This window comes from Idiotropiscis lumnitzeri, chromosome 2 (assembly GCF_059441095.1).
Source record: "Idiotropiscis lumnitzeri isolate Australia: NSW breed Sydney's pygmy pipehorse chromosome 2, RoL_Ilum_1.0, whole genome shotgun sequence".
Classification (NCBI taxonomy): Eukaryota; Metazoa; Chordata; class Actinopteri; order Syngnathiformes; family Syngnathidae; genus Idiotropiscis; species Idiotropiscis lumnitzeri.
Window position 1 is genome coordinate 36,284,582 of NC_142392.1, and position 19,328 is coordinate 36,303,909.

Genomic DNA, 19,328 nt, shown 5'->3' on the forward strand with positions numbered 1-19,328 from the left:
TGTTCTTTGGCACTTTCTGATATTGTAGCGACTTTGTAAATAGTTCAAGGGTTCTGTGTCTTCCTCTTTTCTGGGGAGGCTGTGAATGCAGCGGGGAAGCGACGGGAGTGAACGTTATGTTGTTGTCGTTGTTTTTTTAGTTTTCTGATCGGCGTGGTTGCGGCCAACAGCAGCCGTTTCTGGCTTAATAATAAAAGTGATCGCTGATGGACAAATCGGCATGATTTATGATACAACGTTACACTGGTGTCAGAAGTGATAACGACAGTATGGCAACGAGTAAAGAAAGTTACGGTGGCCGCCCGCGAGTCAAGGAGGAGGTGGTGGACAATTCTTACGATGGCGCATGTGGCCGTGATATGAACCCCGAAAGTGTTTCGGAGCATGTTGACCACCTGAGGCGGACTGCAAGGAAGCTTGCGTTCGATGCTGGTTTTGGCTCATTGAACGCTGGAGGAGGAGCAAGCGCGAATGACGTTGACGGCCGCCATTGTCGTCATCAGCCTGTCAAGACTCCAAAATACTCCGGTAGGGCAGACTGGGAGGCTTTCCATGCCCAATTTGAACTTTTGGCACGGGCTGCTGGCTGGTCTGAGAAGGATAAAGCACTGCAGCTGGCCATGTGTCTTCCGGAGGAAGCTTTGTCCTGCTTGTTATTGCTCAGCCCAGCCGAGAGAGATGACTATGGCGCTTTGGTTGGTGCCCTAAGATGGCGTTTTGGACAATGCAGTCAACCTAATGTTCTACACTCGGAGCTCTCTAACAGGCAAAGACAGGCTGGTGAACCACTGCGTGTGTTCGCGAATGACATTAAAACCCTGTCAAGGCGTGCATATGCCCATATGCCGACTGATGTGCAGAGTAAGCTGGCCAGGGACCAGTTTATCCGGGCCATTACCCCAAGAGAACTGCGCATACAGACTCAACTGGCGCATCCCCGTACTCTTCAGGAGGCACTGGAGCTGGCCGTGGAGAGAGAGGTCATAGGGGACACCACACGGATTGACCATGTTGACGGCCATGTTGTGCACTCTGCCACACCGGTGAACCAAATCCAAGAGCAACCATCATGGGTGGATGAGCTGATCGAGCTTATTCGCACTAGCACACTGCAGTCGCCACGCAGTGGTGCTCGTTCCCGACGGGGCCCTCCAGTTTGTTGGGTGTGTGGCCAGCCTGGGCACATTAGCGTGCGGTGCCCCAAGAAGGCAGATGGCCAGGGAAACGGGCCGGGGTCTGTGTAGAGTGGACACCGCAGACCCCTGCACCTGTGTCCCAACACGCCTTGTATCCTGGAGACGGAACCCAACCACAAAGATGGGGGAGAGGGGCTCCATTTTCCCCAGAAGCAGATGATACTGCAGAGTCTGTGAGGGTGGTTGGCTGGACCCATGCTGGGGATTTCTGCCATGTCCCCATTTCGCTTGGGGGGTCTCCTTGCGTATCCCTCGTCGACACCGGCTGGAATCTACGACAGTCAAGCTTCGAACAGTGACTGGCGAGCTCACCCCTATGCTTGGAAGGGGGGTGGTGACTATCCAAGTGGGGGGACTATGCATGAACTTTCGGGTGTGGGTTGCCGCGGTACGCAACCCCTGCATCATAGGACTGGACTTTCTACGAACAGCCCAGTGCGTGCTTGACCTGGGGAGGAACACGTTGGCTTTTCCAAGAGGCCCCACAGTTGGAATGGTGCGCCCTACACAGCCTGAAAAGTAATTTCCTCCGACGTCGAGCGCAGCCATTGCACAGCAGGAGTCTGATCCCACCCATGAACCGCTGGCTCCTATGACTTCTCCACCCACATCAGATGCCCACATTGATGAGCATTCCTCTTCCCCGGCCCCGTGGTCCATGACAGGTGGAGTGGACAGAGTGACGGCAGTGCGTGAAGTGTGGAAGCGCAACGGTGATGGTTTAGAACCCAAGCAACAGGAGGAGCTGTGGCAACTGTTGTGGGACTTTAAGGACATTTTTGCGCTGACAGAAGAGGAGGTGGGCCGAACAGACTTGGTGCAGCACCAAATTGACACGGGGGATGCACGACCTATCAAAGCACGCCCCCGCCGCCTTCCCCTTGCACATCAGGCAGAAGTGGACAGTGCAATTGATGAGATTCTGAAAGCTGGCATCATTGAGCCATCTGACAGCCCTTGGGCCTCAGGGGTTGTCATGGTAAAAAAAAAAAAGACAGTGAAGAAAGGTTCTGTGTGGACTATAGACCCTTAAACAGCTTGACCAAGAAAGACTCCTATCCACTGTCCTGCATTGATGAGAATCTGGATCTGGTGTCTGGATTGTCCTGTTTCTCCTCATTAGACCTGCACAGTGGATATTGGCAGGTGCCCCTCAGCCCTGAAGCCCGGCCAAAGACTGCTTTCTGTACTGGCAGGGGGTTGTGGCAGTTTCGAGTTCTCTGTTTCGGCCTGTGTAATGCTCCAGCTACCTTCGAGCGGCTTATGGACAAGGTGCTGGCTGGCATCCCCCGACAGGAATGTCTGGTCTATTTGGATGACATCCTGTTCCATGGGAACTCTTTCCATGCAGCCTTGGAGGCCCTGCGCCAGGTCTTACAAAGAATTTCCACTGGGGGTCTGAAGCTTCACCCTAACAAGTGCTGCTTCATGAGAAGAGAGCTTGAGTTCCTGGGACACAAAGTTGGAGGGGAAGGCATTAGCACTTTGGAGGAGAAAGTGCGAGCCGTGAGGGACTGGCCTTCTTCCAGCAACCCGCGTGAACTGAAGAGCTTCCTTGGGCTGGCATCCTATTACAGGCGATTCGGTCGAGGTTTCTCATGTCTAGCTGCACCGCTTTTCCACCTGCAGCGGAAGGACACTGATTTCGACTGGACTTCCGAGTGCAGACGGGCCTTCAGCTCGCTAAAGAAGGTGCTGACGGAGGCACCCATTCTCGTTCCCCCAGACGCCAACCTGCCGTTTGTCCTGGACACTGATGCCAGCAATGTCGGAATTGGGGCGGTTTTGAGTCAAGTGGGGGCAGACGGGGAGAGAGTAGTGGCATACCTCAGCAAAACCTTGAATCAGGCTGAAGGGCGTTATTGTGTCACACGAAGGGAACTGCTGGCAATTGTGAGAGCCATTAGCCATTTTCGATATTATCTGTCCTGTTTACCCTTCACTGTACGCACTGACCATGCGGCACTTCAGTGGCTTTTGTCTTTTAAGGAGCCTGAAGGACAGATTGCACGCTGGCTTGAAGAACTGGCGCCATATGTCTTCCAAGTGGAGCACAGGACTGGAAATTGCCATGCCAACGCTGACGCTATGTCTCGATGCCCTTGTGCTCTTGCTGGCTGCCGCTTCTGCGAGAACAGAGAAACCCGAGAGAAGGAACTTTGTGGTGATGAGCAAAGTCCCGCGCATGATCATGTCAACCCCATATGTAGGGAGGTCAAGGTTGTGGGGGCACCTGAATGGAGGAAGCAGCAGCAACCGGATGTTGACCTCCGACCTGTATTGCAGTGGGTCGAGTCGGGTCAAAACCCTAAGTGGGAGAAGGTCGCTGGACACTCGCCTGCCACTAAAGGACTGTATTCAAAGATTGGGACTCTTCAGGTCAAGGATGGGGTGCACCAGAGAGCTTGGAAGGAGCCTGCTACTGGTGAGGATAGATGGCAGGTGGTCGTCCCCAGGGCTCTGATAGAGGCCGTGTTGAAAGCTTCTCATGGGCCTGCAGAGGCAGGACACTTTGGTGTGTCAAAAACACTTCGCAGACTCCGGCAAAGTTTCTATTGGGGTCAACTAAGGCGAGATGTTGAGGACTTTTGTCGCCGTTGTGACCTCTGCACAGCGCACAAGGGTCCACCAGGCCGGTCTCGTGCCCACCTCCAACAGCTAGCAGTGGGCACTCTTATGGAGAGGATTGCGGTGGACATAATGGGCCCCTTTCCACGCACTGACAAAAGCAACCGTTATGTCCGAGCTGCTATGGACTATTTTACGAAATGGCCAGAAGCATATGACCAACCTGCTTTGTGTAGCACAACACGAGGCTGCTTGCAACCTTCTCCCAGAAGTTGAAGATGTTGCTCGTTCTCTTCTTTTTTTCCACAAAGTTCCTCTTTGTACTTGGGTGTCGTTCTTGCGCACATTTTCAAACGCCAATCTCAACAAATCCGCACTTGATCTCTGCTTGGCGATAACTCGTGTGCTTCTTTTTGTTCGACGAGACGAATGAAAGATGGCGTCGTTTTTTTCCTTAGAGAAAACCGCAGTCCGTTCGGCACGAAAGCGGAAGAACAAGACACACCCCGCTGTGATATGATTGGCTGCTGGCTTTGTGGAGCACTGTCATCAACTCACCAACAGATGTCGCCACTTGCGATGCAAATCATTGTTATCTTCTTCGAAACATAGAAAAAAACCTAAGATTTAAACCGTATGCGTATGACCAAACATTTTAGTTCCCAAATATGAACTTGAGAGATGTATTGAATTTGACTTTTGTTGCTGGTTTTGTTTTCACATCTGACACCATGTTGTTGGTTGGATAGTATTCCAAATGTATTTCCCTTTTATTAACAGTTGACATGATAAAGTGATACTTTATGTCAACATATTTGCACCTTTGCCTTTTTACAGGCTTTTTTGACAAGTTGCGATGTGGTTGTAAATTTTAAATTAAAACATGTCACTCTTTTATTACTTAACTGTTATTGTGTTCGAAAATGATTTGGGTATTTATTTAAGTACTTTAATATTTCATTATTCGTTTTAGTATTCATTAAACGACAATAATTCACTATTAATTTCAAGATTCATTTAACTGTTTTAGGAATAATTTAGTATTCGATGTTTAATTGTTACAGAATTTACTTTTTAAATTTTTGTTTCACCATCTTAATCTTATGGAAAATTATTTAACAAGCACCAACACAAGGTTTTTAAAGATAAAGATAAAGATGTCCTTTCATAGTCCCACAATGGGGAAATTTGCAGTGTTACAGCAGCAAAGGTATAGATCACGTAATGTAGCCGTTAATGTATCACATTAGCAGCAGACATTCATAAAAAGCATGCAAATATACACTGTATATACGTAAATACACAAATCCCCATGTGTATAAACACACTTACATCCCACAACATATACAAGTGTAAGGAAACACTCTGAATGTCTGTCCATGGTACAGAGGGGAAATTAATAAAAATGCTGCAATGATAAAAGTGCTGTAATGGTAAAAGTACTGCAATGATAAGACTACTGCAATGGTAAACAAAATACACCATTGGTCAATATTTAAGTACAGCATTGGATAAAGCACAGTAGTTGTGTTTGTTGCATCCTCGGACTGCACAATTGCACTAATGCCCGCCCATTTGTAGACCTGACCTAGTGTTCTTGTTAAAAAGTCTGACAGCAGCCGGCAGGAAGGAGCGGAAAAATCTCTTCAGTCTATCACTGAAGGAGCTGTGGCGTGCTCCAAGAGTGTCATTGAGTGGGTGGGCTGGGTTGTCCAGCATTGATGCCAGTTTTGCCGTCATCCTCCTGCCCCCCACTGAGTCCACAGAGTCCAGGGAGCAGCCCAGGACAGAGCTGGCCCTCCTCACTAGTTTGTCCAGTCTCTTTTTGTCCCGGCCCGAGATGCCTCCTGCCCAGGAGACCACTCCATAGAAGATGACTGATGAAACCACCGAGTCATAGAAGTTCCTGAGGAGTGTTCCCCGAACGCCAAAGGACCTCAGCCTCCTGAGTAGGAAGAGTCTGCTCTGACCCTTCCTATAGAGAGCGTCTGTGTTGTCGCTCCAGTCCAGTTTATTGTTCAGATGAACACCCAGGTAGTTGTAAGTTGAGACCCTCTCAACGTCTGTTCCCTGGATATTCACTGGTGCAGGTGGAGAGTGCCAACTCTTGCAGAAATCCACCTCCAGCTCTTTGGATTTCCCAGCGTTGATTTGGAGGCGTTTCTGCTGACACCAGTCCACAAAACCCTGCGTAACCCCTCTGTACTCCCGATCGTCTCCGTCAGTGATGAGGCCGACAATCGCAGAGTCATCAGAGAACTTCTGCAGGTGACAGGTAGAGGAATTGTATTTGTAGTCCGAGGTGTAGAAGGTGAATAGGAAGGGAGCCAGAACAGTTCCCTGCGGCGCTCCTGTGCTGCAGAGGAGCACGCTAGACACACAGTCGTGTGTTCTCACGTAATGTGGCCGGTTTGTGAGGAAGTCATGGATCCATGTGATGAGGTGGTGAGCCACTCCCGCCTGCTCCAGCTTGTCTCCCAATAGGGTGGGCTGGATAGTGTTGAAAGCACTGGAGGAATCAAAGAACATGATCCTCACAGTGCTCCCCGCCTTCTCTAGGTGGGAGAGTGAAGTGTGGAGCAGGTAGATGATGGCATCATCCACACTTATGCCAGGCTGGTATACGAACTGGAGTGGGTCCATCGAAGAGCTCACCAGGGGGCGCAGATGGACGAGGACCAGTTTCTCCAGGGTCTTCATCAGATGAGACGTCAGCGCCACTGGTCTGAAGTTGTTGAGCTCCTTCGGATGGGGGGTCCAGGCAGGATGTTTTCCACAGCTGGGGGAGTCTCCCAGCTTCAGGCTCAGGCTGAACATGTGCTGGACGATTCCACACAGCTGGTCTGCGCAGGATTTGAGGAGCTGGGAACTAATCCCACCTGGACCCGCTGCCTTCCTTGCCTTTATCTTCCTCAGCTGGTTCTTCACCTGAGATGTTGTGAGGAACAAGGCTGAGCAGGAGCAAGTGGTGGTTGTCTGATGTGGCTGGGAACTGAAGCCTGTGGGGGGGGGAGAGGGGAGAGGAGAGAGAGGGTCTCATTTGCAGCGGCAGGAGGGCTTGGTGGGGGCTGCAGCAGGGGAGACTAAGCGGGGGCACGCATCTGATCAAACATATTGAAAAATAGGTTCAACTCATTTGCCCAATGAAGGTCCCCCACCTTCTGGGGCTTTGGTCTCTGTGGCCTGAAATGGTCTTCATGCTCCTCCAGACATCCATGGCATTATTACTCTGCAGCTTTTCCTCCATCCGCATCCCATAGGACTTTTTCCCCTCTCTGATCCTCCTTCTCAGCTGACGTTTCTCTTCAGCTCTTCCTTGTCGCCTGACACAAAAGCCCTCTTTTTCTCCTTCAGGAGAGCTTTAATGTCTGGTGTGATGCATGGTTTGTTGTTGGAGAAACGTCTTACTGTCCTGGTGGGAATGGTGTTCTCCATGCAGAAATTAATATAGTCTGTAATTGTGTCCGTTAGACCATTAGTGTCCTCCCAGCGGGCTTCGCTGAATACTTCCCACACAGTTGTGTTGAAACAGTCCTTTAGGGCCTCCTCTGCTTCTCCAGACCCTCTCTGAACTTTGCCTGTCACAGCTGGCGGCCTGCGGACCAGAGGTTTGTACACAGGAAGGAGAGCCACCAAGTTGTGATCAGCTTTGCCCAGCGGGGAGAGGGACAGTGATGTGTACGCCTCCTTGGTGTTGGCATAGAAAAGGTCCAAGATTTTATTGTCTCTGGTGTGGCAGGTTACATATTGTGTGAATGAAGGCAGAGAAGAGGAAGGAGAAGCATGATTGAAGTCACCAGAGATAAGGAGCAAGGCATTTGGGTGCTGTGTTTGTAGCCTGCTCACAGCTGCAGTCAGTACGTTACAGGCTGTCTCACCGTTAGCAGAGGGTGGCACGTACGCCGCCACCGCGATCACATGACTGAACTCTCGCGGTAAATAGACCGGACGCATGCTAGCAGTTTTCATCTCAATGTCCCGACTGCAAAGTTGATCCTTAACAGTTATGTGTCCAGGGTTACACCATCTATCATTAACAAACACAGCCAGCCCTCCCCCTTTCCTCTTACCGCTCTCCAGTGTCCTGTCCGCGCGTAGTATTTGGAAGCCGTCCAATTCCACGACGGCGTCCGGCGTTAGCTCTGTTAGCCACGACTCCGTGAACACCAGCAAGCTAGCCTTCCAGACAATCCTCTCGTGCCGGGTTAGTGCTGTTAGCTCGTCCATTTTATTGGGGAGGGATCTAATATTCCCCATAATAACGGACGGGAGGACGGGGTGGTATCGTCTCCTCCTTGCCTGGCGTTTAGCCCCCGCACGACATCCCCGTCTCTTCCTCTTCAGCTCGCGGGGGATATCGGGTCTCGCTCCGGCAGCCGGTGGGGGGTTAGCACGGAGTGCTAACAGCTGATCTCTTGTGTACACGATTGATCCGTAGCTCAGAGTTATGTCTCCGGACACGGACGCGCAAAAAACAGCATAAACATAAACAACATAAAACCACCACAAGTTGGATGTCCATTGCTGCGATGAGGTGAAATAAATAAAACAGGGTTAAGGGAAAAGCACACGAAGAAGGCTCAACGGTGAGCCAGTGCTGCTGAAACAGGCGGCCACTCGCGCGGTGCCGAAAATCATCATCATCATCATCCCCATCATGATCGTCGTCAGGAGCGTGGGACGATGTGTCCTCACTATGTGCTTGTGATGGCCTCCAGTGGTCTTCATCACCTTCTGTTGTCACGTGATAACTTGAGCGGCTGCTTGGAGGCTCCGTCCCTCTATTGTCCTCACTCTCACCCTTGTCTTCATCTTCACTCTTTAAAGCCGTGATTCTCACATCGTGGGTCGTGGTGCGATGCTGAGGCGGGCGCGTGGGACCCTGGGGAACATGTTTTTTTTCCGCCGTAGTCCAGCTGAACGATGCATCGTTTTGGAATCGAAAAAGACGATCTCAGACAACGCGAGTTTGATCTCGGCAAAGCTGTTTGTGCCCCTAGTACTGATTAAAAAAAAAAGCGTCGCCCTGTCGCTCGTTGTCCCGGAAGTGTTTTCTTTCGCCGCTACTTAAATGCCCTGCGCCAAGCTATCTTGCGCCGCAGCAGAACGGACTTTGTTTGAACTACAGTGAACCCCCGCTACTTCGCGGTTCACCTTTTGCGGGTTCAGTGCTTCGCGGGTCTAAAAAATATTCGGGAGCATTGTAGTTTCGCCGAGCGGCACGACGGGGCGCTGGAGCGGTTAGACGGCCGGCGTGCGCCGAAGAAGAGCGTGGGCGAAGAAGAGAGTGGACGGAGAAGAGCGACATTTGGCCTCGCTCGGGGCCGTGCGAGAGTTCCGGAGGAGACCGGCCGGCGTGCGTGCGTGGCAGTCAAGCCGAAGAGGAACAACCTCCGCCCGGGCGCGCGCGCGGCGACATTTCGTTTCGTTCGTGACCGGCCGGCGTGCGTGGCAGTCAAGCCGAAGAGGAACAATCTCCCCCCGGGCGCGCGCGCGGCGTCATTTCGTTTCGTTCGGGACCGGCCGGCGTGCGTGGCAGTCAAGCCGAAGAGGAACAACCTACCCCCCGGGCGCGCGCGCGGCGTCATTTCGTTTTGTTCGGGACCGGCCGGTGTGCGTGGCAGTTAAGCCGAAGAGGAACAATCTCCCCCCGGGCGCGCGCGAGGCGTCATTTCGTTTCGTTCGGGACCGGCGTGCGTGCGTGGCAGTCAAGCCGAAGAGGAACACCTTCCGCCGTGTCATGAGCGGAGCGCGAGGGTTATGAATGAATAAATGAATAATAAATAAATGAAAAATGCCACCTTTCATTTCACAGGGCACACCGGACTGCGTACCAGCAGGTAAACGTCGAAGTAATTAAATAAATACAAAAAGAAGTAATTGAATAAATACAAAAATAATGGCTGGGGAATAAAAAAATAATACGTTTTAATATTTTTTTTGTTATAAGATGAATTTCACTCACTCTCTCTCTACCCGTATATATATATATATATTTTTTTTTTTATTATTATTATTTTTTTTTTTTTAAGCATTTTTGAAGGTGTGCCGCTACTTCGCACCTATATATATCTATATATAGGTGCGAAGTATATAAATATACACGTTTTTTTTTTTTTTTTTTTTTTTTGAAGGTGCGACGCTACTTCGTGGATTTTCAGTTTTCGCGGGTGGTCTCGGTTCCCATTAACCGCGATAACCGGGGGTTCACTGTATATGTAAGTCCATGCACAGCAGCAGCAACAAGCTACGTGATGGAAAATAAACGACTCCACTAACAAGTAGCGTGCTAAACGAGGAGGCGAGCAAGGAGGTGCTAAGCGTGCTCATTGCTAAAATGAATTGTTTCGATGTACGCTCGACTTTTAACATAAGTCTGACTTGAACTGCGTTTGGGTGGAGAGCCAGCAGCTATGAACAGAAATGTTGTATTGTAACCATTACGTATCTAAACATAAAATAAAAGGAACACGGAAATGTCTGACGTCATCACGACGAAGTGGTTCAATGTCAAACGTATAGTAACCATTTAAAAAATAAAACGTATAGTTGTTGCGGACATTAGGACGATGCCTCTCACCCAGCAGGCATACTGTTTGGAGGCGTGTTCATGAAAATGTTTTGTGGCGCAAATTTATGATTGTGCATTATTCTCTTGTTGGCAGTCTTCAAATAAAGACGTGTTTCCAGTCAGACGTGTGTGTTCATTTCATTCCGACTGCCACATAGTAAAAGTAAAAAAAAAAAAACGTATCGTAAACTTACTGAAGGATTGTATTACGATTACCGGCATTATTTTAAACACATACCGGACAGAATCCCATTCACACACTGATTACACACACTATTTAAGCCACTTACACTGACTACTCAGCGTCGGATTGTTATCCCACATCGCTCATGCTCATGTCACACGTATTTGATCGTACTCTTGTTCTGTGTATCTTGTTCCAGCGTTTTTGTTCCTCTCGTTTCCAGCTTCAGCTCGGTTCGTTTTCTCTTTCCTTTTCCCCCTGTTTGGTCTTCTCTTACCCTTGTGCGGTAAGCTATTTACGTTATTTATTTCCTTGCCTTTTGCAAGCGTTTTTCGTTCCGCCGTTATTCTTTTTTTCCTGGTGTGAGTGCTCTACCAGCGCTTTATGTTTTTTCGTCGATAGACTTATATATTATATACCATAGCCGATAGACCCCGCTAGTTCTAGATTCATAATTGGATATTGAATATTCTGACTATTAATAAATATTTTTGGAACACCACCTTTTCCCGTGTCTGCGTTTGGAGAGTCCTGCTTAATTCTCCAGCTCTGCTGGAGAACCCCAACACAAATACGACAAAGCTCATTCTCCAAATTGGCTGTAGAGATGCAAACATACCAAATTTGGCACTGGAGGTGTCACATAGACGCTATCGCAAAAAACACAATCCGAAAGACATAACAATTGGAGATCGGAGCACATGCACATACGCATGCACACACACAGACACACACATACATTTGCTCATACACGTGCACATACACACGCGCACACACAGACATATAATTACACCTGCACATACACACGAACATACACGTATACCTGCATATACACGTGCACATGCACACCGACAAGATTACAGAGGAATGCCAGCGAGGAGAGAGACGGAGAGACTGCCCGCCGGAGAAGGCCAGCCTTGGCGTGCCAGTCTTGGGGACCAGACGGGAATCGACCATCATCAACTATCCAGACGATGACTAACCTGGGGAGGACCTTCCCTTGGACGTGGACCCGTGCCGTGGGAGGGAGCGAGGACGACTGATTCAACCGATTTAACCTACATTATCCTTGACATAAAAAACTCCTATAAAAACTGAAGCTGGGCTGAAAGATGGTGCGCATTTTTCGACTGTGCTCGCCCGAGTGCAGTTTTCTCGTGAGATTAAGAAAAAGCCACCCAGATATCTGTCTTTGTACTATTTCCTGAAGTCCAGAAATGGAAGAAACTAAATATAGGAACTCTAATCAGTTGTTGAGTCTTTATTTGATCCTTTTCTTCTTGAGTACAAAAAACGAACACGCACTGGCGTAAATTTGGCTTTTAAAGGTGGATTTACTAACTATTTCTCATTTCCACGGTGACACAACAACAATACTAAAGCTGTTGCTTTATGTTATTCATATAGATTTTTTATTTTAAATCCCCCTAGCTCTTCTTTTTGTCTTTTCTATATTATGTACGTATTCATAACTGTGTTTGTTAATGTTAATAAAGTTTTTTTACAAAAAACGTATTAGTAAATATTTATCATGTCACTGATGGTGGAGTGGTACACTCGCCTGAGTTGTGTGCAGGCAGCGCGGGTTCAGTTCCCACTCAGTGACGGTGTCTAAGTCTGCCCTGAGACTGGCTGGCGACCAGTTCAGGGTGGAGTGCGCCTTTCGCCCGGAGTCAGCTGGGATCGGCTCCAGTACCTTCCCGCGACCCTGTTCAGGATAAGCGGTGTGGATAATGACATGACGTGACAAATATTTGTCCTCTCATCAATATTTGCACATCAGAGTACTGAGTTTCGAGATCCTCACTATAATAGTTCTCAAAATTATATTTATTATCAATTTACGTTAGTTAAGGGATATTTTATTGACAATCTAATATCAATATACAAAGACAGAAAAAATTGGTGGTGGGGGGGCGCGAATCTTTTTCTTCTTGGTAGGGGCGGGCGTGAAATAATTGAGAAGCACTGCTAGTATATGCCGACATTATATTCATACAATCTTGCAGCCCGATTGAACCACAGCATTGTTGCAAGTTCGGTAGGAGAAACGTAACCTTCCCACTGCTGTTCCAGCAGCGGCTTCTCGGGAAATAGGCGGAAGTGACGTAGGGATGTAGGGATGACTCGCCAATGTGGCGTTAATTTAGTTATTTTTTTATCAACCGATTTAAAACATTATATAAAATATATATTAAAATAGAACAGCCAGGGGTAAAAACAAACACAGAGGCAAAGAAAGATATTTGAAAAATACGTGCTTAAAGCATGACGTCATAAGCAAGCGCGCAGCTTCCGAAGGACCTCGACCACATCCACCGACCCGTCCAAACCGAAACAAAAACACCCACCGCTAAATTCTTCTGATTTAGTGTAGAACAGACTGTAATTTTCTCACAGGATGTCCAGTGCTACTCTAAAGGACTTCGACATAATTCATTCAGTCTTTGTGTCCCGATAACCTCATCTCGTCACGCGTTGATGCTTTTCGGCGGAGTTAGCTTAGCTTGTTAGCTAGCTAGCCGCTAACGAAAAGAGGCACATGACTCATCGCCAAGCTGAGATCAAGTGTGGATTTTTTGGAATTATCATTTGAAAATGTGTGAAAGAACGACACCCAAGTACAAAGAGGAACTTTGTGGAATAAAAGAAGAGAACGAGCAACATCAACTGCTGGACGAAGTTTGCAACCAGCCTCGTGTTGTGCCACTCAAAGCAGGTTTGTACACGTCTAACTCTCATTTGCTTTGTATAGAACGACTTTCTTTCATTCGAAATATGCATCACAACATTAAGTTGTTTGGGGAAATCGTTCAAGGTTATTGCCTTTTACTTGCAGGTCTGCTGAGCAATTGTTTATGTCAAATGTAATCAGTGCAGAAAATATATGCCAAAGAATAACCAATAGTGGGGGGTGAACTCCATGTTTTTCCCAGTATAAAATTTACATTTAAAATAACAAAATAAAATTTTCTGGTTTTTATATTTTGTTCAAGCAATTCCTTACGGAAGGAATTCCGCCTAACTCTAAAAAATGTGCACATTGCCGCGAAAACGTCCATGGCGGTTGATCAATTTTAGTGAATAAAACACAAAATTTTAAGTTTTTTTTTAAAAAAATCAAGTACGGATTGGTCTTATTTATTTATGAACTTTTCACTGGCTTGGTTGGGTGAGAGTCAATGAACCTCGGGTGGCCCTGCACTGTTTTGTGCACGTGTGCGTAGTTTCACCCCATCCAAACATTTAAAATACATTGAATGCATCCATCCAAGGTTGCACGGATCTCATCGGTGAACAAGCACATGCTGCAAGGAATGCAGCTGCATCTTTTTCTTACTATGGTCTCAAAAAGGGAGAACGTCAAAACCCCCTTTTCTACCAACAAGTCCAGGAACATTTAGTTCCTGGTAATAAAGTTCCTGTGGCCCAGGTGGTTTGCATCACCCCCACAACTCATAGTTCCTGGTAATTTTTGCAAATGACAATGACGACGGAACAATGGGAGGTGTTGTGTTACTTTGTTACTCATTACTGACACCCTATAGCTGTTAAGCGTCATTGCAGTTCCAAAATAATTCAGTGAACTCTAAAAAAATATTATGGTGTATCTTAGTTGAATTTGAATTCATATTCCAGAAACGTCTGTGACTATGTCAGGAATGAAATCGGGCATCGGCCGCAACGTGCTTCCTTTTTAAATGCTCGTTTATCACTGTTGTGCTGCTAAAGGGAGGTTTACATCGTAGGACGTAATTTTGTGAAATGCCCCCATGGTCCGGTCCAAGTTGGGGTCGCACGCATTGCTCCGTATGCGGCAGGCACAAGTCAAGGTAGCACGGTAGAAACAATATAAGACAAAGTCGCCGCATGAGGTTTGACTTGACCAAACCAAATGTGTGTTTGTCTTTCTGTGTCCTACAGATGTCAGTGAATACAATCTCTGTTCTGTGAAAGATGAGCCAGATTTGACTCACATCAAAAATGAGGAGGAGGAGATCAACAAGTCACCACTGAACGTTGTCCCTATAAAGACTGAAGATGAAAACAAGGGTGAGGGTGAGGACAACAGAGGGGCGGAGCCTACAAGCAGCAGCTCAAGTCATCACGTGACAACAGAAGGTGATGAAGACCACCGGGGGCCATCACAAGTACATAATGAGGACACACCAGACGCTCATGACGATGATGATGATACTAATGATGATGATAATGGGCAAGCTAAAGGTGAAAGGGCATGTCACACTGACTCATTAACTTCAAAGTTGTCTTTAAAAGCGCACAAAAAAAGTGGAGAAAAACCTTTTTCTTGCTCAGTTTGTGGAAGATACTTCTCAAGAAAGTCAAATTTACAAATCCACACAGGAATACACAGTAGAGAAAACCCCTTCTCCTGCTTGGTTTGTGGTAAAAGCTTTTCTCTAAAATCAACTTAAACAAAACATAGAAGAACACACAGTGGTGAAAAACCTTTTTCCTGCTCAGTTTGTGGAAAATGCTTCTCGAAAAAGACATATTTAACAGAACACACAAGAACACACAGTGGTGAAAAACCTTTTTCCTGCTCAGTTTGTGGCAAAGTATTCTCTCAAAGATCAACTTTAACAAGTCATAGAAGAACACACAGTGCAGAAAAACCCTTTTCCTGCTCAGTTTGTGGCAAGAGTTTCTCCCGAAAGTCACATTTAACAAGCCACACAAGAACACATAGTGGTGAAAAACCTTTTTCCTGCTCAGTTTGTGGCAAAAGCTTTTCTGTAAAGTCAACTTTAACATATCACACAGAAACACACAGTGGTGAAAAAACTTTTGCTTGCTCGGTTTGTGGAAAATGCTTCTCTGAGAAGTCTAATGTAACAAGACATGCAAGAACTCACAGTGGAGAAAAAACATTTTCCTGCTCAGTTTGTGGCAAGAGTTTCTCCCGAAAGTCACGTTTAACAAGCCACACAAGAACACACAGTGGTAAAAAACCTTTTGCTTGCTCGGTTTGTGGCAAAAGCTTTTCTGTAAAGTCAACTTTAACAAAACATAGAAGAATACACAGTGGGGAAAAACCTTTTTCCTGCTCAGTTTGTGGCAGAAGCTTCTTTGATAAGTCAACTTTAACAAAACATAGACGAACACACAGTGGTGAAAAACCTTTTTCCTGCTCAGTTTGTGGCAGAAGCTTCTCTGAAAAGTCAACTTTAACAAAACATAGAAGAATACACAGTGGGGAAAAACCTTTTTCCTGCTCAGTTTGTGGCAAAGTATTCTCTCAAAGATCAACTTTAACAAGTCATAGAAGAACACACAGTGCAGAAAAACCCTTTTCCTGCTCAGTTTGTGGAAAGAGTTTCTATCGTAAGTCGCATTTAACGAGCCACACAAGAACACACACTGGAGACAAGCCATTCAGTTGCAGCGTTTGTGCTAAAAAATTCTTCACTATAAAGCATGCGGAGAGTCACAATTGTGCTGGTGATAATAGCAGCAATCCTTGAAGCTTAAAAAAAGACAACAAAAAACTGAAGGAACTGACTCTTTGTGGTAAGATGTAAATGTGATTTTGAATGTAATATAAATTTAATTTTGCAAAGCTCTTTTATTGACACTAAGCCAATGTGATCATTGCCAGAAGAACCATTGTGTCTGAGTGACGATTTTTTTTGTTTTTATATGAAACATTTTAAATGAAATTAATTGCCTTTGCCTGGAATAACATTTTTTAACATTATGCTTTTCAGTTGTCTTTTTAATGGTACTTAATGGAAAAGGTGTGAGAAGAAACGGTGCTTATGAAATCGTTGCCTTCCACAATCATCAATAAAATCACTTGTTCCACTTGCTCAACTGGCCTTCATTACGCTGTGTGAAAAGGTGAAAAACTGAACTAGAATAGAATAGAATAGAATAGAAATCCCTTTATTGTCATTGTACTCAAGTGTGCAACGAGATTAGAGGGCTCCCCTCTCCAGTGCAATACAACAATAATACAGACAAATATATAAATTAGATAAATAAATAAGAGAGTGCAATGGAATTTAGTACTGAATAGGGTATATAAAAACACATCACAATGCTGTTCTGCAAGGTAGGGGTGTTCTCGTGTGTGTGTGAGAGTTCAGAATGGAGATGGCTCTCGGAAAGTAACTGTTTCTCAGTCTATTGGTCCTCAATTTGATGCATCTGTAGCGCCTGCCAGAGGGCATCAGGTCGAACAGGTGGGAGTTTGGGTGGGTATTGTCTTTGACGATGTTGAGAGCCCTTCTGAGGCACCGGGCGGTGTAGATGTCCGACAGCGAGGGGAGAGGGCAGCCAATAATCCTTTGCGCTGTTTTGACTGTCCTCTGGAGCCTCACTCTGTCCGCCTCAGTGCAGCCGCTGTACCAGGTGGAGACACAGTACGTCAGCAGGCTCTCGATGGACGAGTGGTAGAAGGTCAGCAGCAGCTTCCTGTCCAGGTTGAATTTCCTGAGGACTCTCAGGAAGTGCAGACGCTGGTGGACCTTCTTTACCACCGCTGTAGTGTTGTGTGTCCAAGAAAGGTCATCGGAGATCTGTACTCCCAGGAACTTGAACGTGTGGACCCTCTCCACACACACGCCTTCGATGCAGGGGGGGTGTGGCACCGTCTTGTTCCTCCTGAAGTCGACGACAATCTCCTTTGTTTTTGCAGTGTTAAGGTGCAGTCTGTTGTCCTTGCACCAAGCCGTCAGCCTCTTTACCTCCTCTCTGTAGGCTGTCTCGTCACTTTCCGAGATCAGACCGACCACTGTCGTGTCGTCAGCAAACTTGATGATGGTGTTGTTACCGTGGGCCGGGCTGCAGTCGTAGGTGTAGAGGGCGTATAGGAGAGGACTCAGCACGCATCCTTGAGGGGAACCGGTGCTCAGCATGCGGGTGGAGGACGTGTAGGGGCCGAGCAACACAGTCTGGGGTCTGTTGGTCAGAAGGTCCTTAATCCAGATGCGTGTGAGGGCAGGGATGCCGAGAATGTCCAGTTTGGCGACGAGGATGTCCGGGATGATTGTGTTGAATGCTGAGCTGTAGTCCACAAAGAGCATCCTTGCATAGCTCTGCTGTCATTCCAGGTGGCCCAGCACAACATGCAGAGCAGTGTCGATGGCGTCCTCAGTGGATCTGTTAGCCCGGTATGCAAACTGGTAGGGGTCCAGAGTGGGAGGAAGACAGTCCCTTATGTGCTGGAGAACCAGCCTCTCGAAGCACTTCATGATGACTGGTGTGAGAGCAACAGGACGGTAGTTATTCAGGTGGACGGCGGGTGACTTTTTGGGGACAGGAATAATGGTGGAAGTTTTCAAACAGGAGGAGATGACTGCTTGAACCAGGGAGCGGTTGAAGACCCTGCAGAAAGCATGTGACAGTTGGTGGGCACATGCTCTGAGGACCTTGCCTGGTATTCCGTCGGGTCCAGTAGCTTTCCTGGGGTCAATAGCCAGGAGCGCGCGCCTCACATCGTGTTCCTCTACGGTGAGTGGGGGGGGGGGGGGGTTGAGGCATGAAGTGCGGGGGGGGTGACGGTTGGGGTGAGTCAAAGCGAGCGAAGAAGCAGTTAAGCTCCTCTGCCAGCGATGCACTCGGGTCTACAGAGGTCGTGCTGCTGCCACGGAAGTTGGTGATGCTCCGTAGACCCTGCCACACCTCCAGTGGTCTGTTGCTGGCAAGGTGGGACTCCAGCCTCCTCTTGTAATTTGCCTTGGCGAGCTTGATGCCTTTGCTCAGGTCAGCACGAGCCACCCTGTACTGGGCGTTGTCGCCTGACCTGAAGGCAGCGTCACGGGCCTTGAGGAGAGAGCGGACCTGGCTGGACATCCAGGGCTTCGCATTTGGGAAGGTCCGTATGGTCCTGTGTAGGGACACAGTTTCCATGCAGAACTTGATGTCGTCCAGTACACAATGCGTGTAGACATCAAGGTCCTGATGATCAAAGAGGTCCCAGTTGGTGTCTTGAAAGCAGTCCTGTAATTCACTCAGGGCATCATCACGCCAGGTTTTCACAGTCTTTGCGGTGGGCCTGAATCTGCACCTGAGAGGGGTGTACGCAGGTACGAGCTGCAAGGACAGGTGGTCTGACTGGCCGAGGGGGGCGAGTGGGAGGGCCCTGTATGCGTGCTTGATGTTCGAGTACACATGGTCGAGAGTGTTGGCCGTGTCCAAATTAACAGGCTGCGACCTCCGAAGGCCAGTTCGCAGGCTGGGTCCTCGAAGCCTAAGAAGGCTCCTCCTCATGTAGCCTTATATGGACCGCATAACCCATGGTGAAAATGGACAGGCTCGATAGCTACGTACAAATGACTAGTCTGCGTCCTTCGATGTCCAATATGGCGGACAGAAGACGTCACTTCCGGTGCGACAAGAACGCTTACGCCGGTGTCCAAATTCACGCGGCCTCCGAGTACTAGCCTTATAATCTGTCCTCGTTTTCATGGAAACGGGCCCTGAGTGAAGGCTACGAGCATGCAACCTTCGCAGCCTAAAAAGCCTCGCTCTTCTTCTACGCCGTTCTACACTCGCAAGATGCAAACTACCGAAGCCACGTGTTCCGCCTCATCGGAGTGCACTTTCAGGTGTAAGTATAAGTTATTTATATGCAATATTAAAACATCACTCATGAGAAATATTGGGCAGCATTGTTTGGATATTTAGCTCCAGATTAAGATAATTTTATTAGTTGCGATATCGGCCAAATATAACTAAGGTAGCTCTAAGAACTATTGCAAAGGAGGTACGGCTGAAACATTTGAATTGCCTTATTTCTGCATGTTAGCATTATTTTATTTAATCTTTTCCTTATGTTTTAGGG

General features: G+C 47.6%; 1 pseudogene; it reads left to right on the top strand.

Annotated features, from left to right (window-relative positions):
- Window positions 1-842: 842 nt before the first annotated feature.
- LOC148342437 (uncharacterized) overlaps window positions 843-19,328 on the top strand; it is a 41,331-nt pseudogene continuing 22,845 nt past the window's right edge.